General features: G+C 30.7%; 1 pseudogene; it reads right to left on the reverse strand.

Annotated features, from left to right (window-relative positions):
* Positions 1-1,941: 1,941 nt before the first annotated feature.
* LOC120278614 lies at positions 1,942-2,850 on the reverse strand (annotated as a pseudogene).
* Between the last annotated feature and the right edge of the window lie 2,706 nt (positions 2,851-5,556).

Here is a 5,556-nt window from a genome sequence, read left to right on the forward strand (position 1 = left end):
TTTTCTATTTGGGTCTTTAGGTTGAAATAATGGATAGGTTTTATCATGCTTAATGAGTTTTGGTTTCTTCTCTCTACTTGATCTGCAACTACCACCATTCATTATCAAAGTAAATGTCTCTTTTCCTGATGATATGTTATTTCATAGTCTCTAATTAAAAAAAAAAGAAGTTTTTGTTGTCCTCTCCAAAGTCTGAAGCTTTCTTCTTGTTTTTTTATGTTGTTCCTCTAAAATTTTCTACAACAGAGTAGAGTCTTTCTTTAGAGATTGTATCTGTACCAAACTACTTGAAACTATGGTGAAGATTCACAAGCGCAGAGAGTGCTTTAAAGAATCACTTTTGCCAAAATATAAGTATATAAAGAATCTGAATCCTCTTGTGGATACTACAATCTTAATGAATGAATATGCAACAAAGGCTAACTAGAAATCAACTTTGGGGGATTGTTAATTAATTTGCTTTCTCTTTTTTTTTAAAAAAAAATACATCGTGCAATTTTTCTCCTCCCAGGCTCAAATTCTGGTATTCAATCAAATGGGACAAGACCGTGGTTGATATCTTTGACCTCTTTTTGCTAAGTAACTTAACAATACAATATCAAATTCAGGCTGAGTATTCAAATTGGACAAGATCATCAGTAATGTCTTTAACCTCTTTTTTCCTAACAACTTGGAGAACTGCACTTAAAAGTTGAGGTTGTCTATGTATTATATGCTTCTGCTTCCTCCCTCTGTGTTAAAAGTTTTCCTGAAGATTGAATTTCCCTTTTGTCAGAGTTCAAAGTTGAAACATTCTAAATTCCATCAATATTTGACCTCTTGGGTAGCAAAAGTTCTACATGCTTTGCAAATATTTATCATAAGTTATACAATTAAATTCAAAATATTTGAGATTGTAAAATTATAGAGTTCTAATTCTTATTCATTATGATTTTATTAGATTTTTTTTTTGGGCACTTCCCCTAATTTCGTTGAAATGAAATGTTATGGAAGTCATGGCATAAGTAACACCACTTATACCAAAATAAACACCAAAAGTAGGAAACTGAGCACTTTATGGAAGTGACACTTCCTGCAAAATGAACACAAGAAGTGGTGGAAGTCATATTGTTTCAACCACTTCAAGGAAGTGACACTTCCCTTTTTCTAACTTCCCCCTACTTACACCGAACTGAATGCCCCCTCAATGAATGAGAGTTTTACTCAAATAAATTTTTATGTGAAACCCCAACTTTGCCTTTGCCTTTTCCACCAATTGTCATAGTTTTTTTTCTTTTTCATTTTTATATTGGGTCAAAGTCCAACATATTTTTCTAGCTCAAATGGGATGAAACCCAACACTAACACTCCTCAAACTCATGGTAAATGTTGGATAAGCCATAAATTTGAAAAATTCCAAGTGATAATAATTATAGATATTGATAATGATGATGACTCACAGATATTGACTATGAAAATAAAACTAATTTAGAAAATATGGAGAATATGCAATGAAGCATCACGTTCTACATAACCCAAAGGAAAGCAAATAAAAAAAAATACATTAAACACTAGAAATTAAGCACAAAATGAGATATATATTGATCTATCTGAGCATGATGTTACCTTGGATTGGGATATGACTAGAAAATTGAAGTACAAAATAAGAAGAAAAACATGCATAAAATAATATATTATTTAAAATATAAATATCTCAATAGATATACAAACTCATACAAAGATGAGCTTCATGCTTTGTAAATAGATTAGAATGCATTTAAACACAACATTTTTCTTTATACAAACATGTGCCAGCCAAGACACTAAAAATTAATGTTTTGAAAGTGCATGAGTGTATATATATATTGTATACATATATTGTAATAATTAAGCATGGCCACACTTAAGAGGAGGGTAACATATATAATGCATGCATGCAACACTCCATTTCTTAATGAATATTTAATTTGACTGGTGTTGCGTATCATGAACTTGATCTTCATTTGAGTTCAAAGCCTGCAAATACTCTTGGAATAGCTTCTCAAGAGAAGAGAAATCATTGATGGCAAACTCATCATCAAGAAGGAGATCATCTTCCAAAAACCCTAGAGTGTTCAGATGCTGCATAATAGTATTGTTACTGTTATCACTTCCATAATTGCCTTGTTCTAAGATTAATCTGCCTTCATTCATATCATCATTTTTCCTGTTTCCTGGATAATTATCAGAGCTCTTCATGATGCTTGTAAACCTAGTAGGCTTTGGAATATATATCTTGGTCCCTGTTTCATGTTCAATGCATGTCACACCGTCCTTCTTCTTCTTCAGATCAATTTTATTATTCCTACTCTTACTGTTTTTGTTACTATACTTGATAGCATTCCTTCTTTTCGAAAGCCGGCTTTCGTTGATTGCAAACCCTTGTTCCTTGAGTTTCTTCTTGAGATGACAATTCCAGTAGTTCTTGATCTCATTATCAGTCCGACCGGGAAGTCTTCTGGCAATCAGTGACCATCTGTTGCCAAGCAATGCATGGAGCCTGATGATAAGGTCTTCCTCTTGTGGTCCTATGTTCCCTCTCTTTATATCAGGTCTTAAATAGTTCATCCATCTCAACCTGCAACTCTTTGGGCATCTAAGAAGCCCTAAAATATATTACACCAAAACAAAATATATTTTATATATGTTAAGCATATTAGTAACTGTAGAAAGAGATCATCCATGCATTAAATATCACCTGCTTTCTGAGGGATAGAATTCCAGTTGCCTTCACCATTGCACTGTATATATTTCGATTAGTAACTGATCTTCATTTGCTGTCCATTGCCCTCTCTGTAGCCCAGCCTTTGCATAACAAGGTGATCTCCCCATTGGAAATATATAACCTACTATATATGCAATGCACCTCTGTAGATATTAAACATGTAACATGCAACAAAAGCTTATATATATACATTGAGAAATGGAACAATAATCATGCTTAAAGGTCATGATCTCCATCCTCATTCAATGACTTGTGAGCACAGATGAGATAGCATGTGGGACTTCTCTTTGTGTCTTTATTTTTTTGTGTGATTAAAAATTCAAGTACGTGTATCACTTCCAGTGCATCATTAAGTGCCTGTACTTTTGGAGGGGTTAATCACTTTTTAATTAGTACCTTAGAATTTTCAACACTAAAACCTTTACCTTCTCATTATAAATGTTCACAATGTGGACCGCGTAAGCATGTCATTATCATGATTCAACCATATAGAAACCCTCTCAACCACCATATATATATATATATATATATATATATATATATATATTCTATTTGACAGAGAAGATGCTTTTACTTGTCACCACCTAAAACCCAACTGACTTGACTTTTCAAAGATAAGTTGACATGCTCTTCTTATCTTTTTATTTATATAATATTTTATAATATAGTCTCCGGTTGGAGGAATTGTATTTTCCATCCTTTCAAAATTACATAGGATAAAATTTATTATTATAAAATTATAGTATTTAATATATTATTTTTGGATAGCAGCTTCCGAAGTCGCTCGTGTGTTATTTACGGCGCTCATACGATAAATTCACGGAGGTCGTTCAAAGGCACAGTAACTTATGAATTAAAGTCTCTATATATATACCGTGAAGGGTTGTTAGTCGCCTATTTATAAAAAAATAAAAATTAATCTAAAATTAAGTGACAAGTAAAATAAAATTAAAGGAGAGAGTAATAACATATATACCACAAATAATTGAAAGTGTAAAAATCCATCAAAAGAAATAAATTGGCATAAATGCTTACAAAAGAGTATAACTAGTTAAAGTCAAGAAAAAGTAAATGAAAATTTCATTCAATTTCTAAGATTTAAGGTACTCGCTCAATGCAAATTTAACGAACAAGAATATATGTGTCCATAGAAAAAATTTGGTTATCTTCTTTTGATTTATACTATAATTTTCATATGCATAAATGATTCCCACTGGTTTGAAGCTCCAAAAAATTCTAATTAAATTTGATGATTTTCTCAGTGAAATTAGAAACAACAAATTCAAGCCCTCTATATATTAACCAACAACATGATATCCTTATGCAAGTATTTGTTGTTGAAGGACAACAAGTGGGAGCTATTCAACCCATTCAATTTGGTCATTGAATTGAGAGGTTCTTCAGCATAATTAAGTTCTTTCCATCACTGTATTTTTTTTTAATAAAAAATAATGTTCAAGCTATCGTGCCCCGAAGACAATCTGAAGCCTAAACCTTTGAGCACGACAAGAATGAAGTATTGCAGGGATGGTTCCATCACTATTTGTTGGTCTGCTTCTATTGAATTCATGATTTATTTATTTTTTAATAAATTTGCATTTATATTAATATGTTTATAACTTTTTGTGAATTCAAATAGTTATAGTTTATTTTTGCCACTTAATGAAGAAATATATATATATATATATATATATATATTAAAAAATCTAAACTACCCAATTTTATTGATTTCAATCCCTTCAGAAAATGTTTGCTACATTCTGGAAGGAACCTCTTATTTGATCGGCATGAGCAATATAATAAATATTATTTTATATATTAATTACAATAATTAATAAAATAATTTAATTAGTTTGAGAGTTAAATTAAATGAATACTTGCATTTTGTAGTAAGAGGCATTAAAATCATTTTATGACTTTGAGATTTTTCTATTATTATAATATATATATATGTTGTATTTTGCAAAATAATGAATTTGAGTAATTGATCGATAAATTGAAAAGTGATTCACGACCAGCCATAAAAACTAAACTATACTTGATATAAATATTAAATTAGGTGAAATTGTTTTGTGTTGGAAAAATCCGCTTTGTAATATGTGACTGGAGGATTCTAGTTATTTTTATATGGTGAGATTGTGATATATAATAATAATGTCTTCCGTGCATATTACCTCTTTTCAGTTGATTTTCTATTTGCTAATGTGATTTGCCGATGAGTTAGAAATTGTTCTTCACACGTAATGGTGAATTGCTTCTTTTGCTTATTGTCAGTGAATGTCAATGCTTCTCTAATTGAAATTTTATTATTATACTCCCTATACCAGTAATTAGACAAAAGATATGGGAACTTCAATGTATATACTTCGTCCCTTCAAATTGTTTTCTCTCAAATTGTTGATATTTTGCTGAAATATTATTATCATTATCTGCAGACTTTACATCATATGATTGTGAGCTCAAGTGTATAAGTATGAAGGTGGACTATTATGTTGTTTAGTACATTTCTTATTATTCTTTCTACTACACTGTTAATCTCCTTCGCAATTACTTCTGATAAACAATGATCTCTTCTCTGCTGCATGACAAAATCCCAAATTTGGTTTTTCTCTAAGTTGTGAGATAAGGTAAAGAGACTTGCCACTGTGTATTTATATTCCTTTATACATTAATGAAAGATAGTTTTAGATATATTACTCATACCTGCGTATATTAGGTTGGTTTATATTTAATTGTTATTTTATATGGTCACATTGTATACAAAACATATGAGTATGCTCTCTCTGTAGTTTATATACTTAGGGTGACAACAA

Source organism: Dioscorea cayenensis, chromosome 16 (assembly GCF_009730915.1).
Source record: "Dioscorea cayenensis subsp. rotundata cultivar TDr96_F1 chromosome 16, TDr96_F1_v2_PseudoChromosome.rev07_lg8_w22 25.fasta, whole genome shotgun sequence".
Lineage (NCBI taxonomy): Eukaryota > Viridiplantae > Streptophyta > Magnoliopsida > Dioscoreales > Dioscoreaceae > Dioscorea > Dioscorea cayenensis.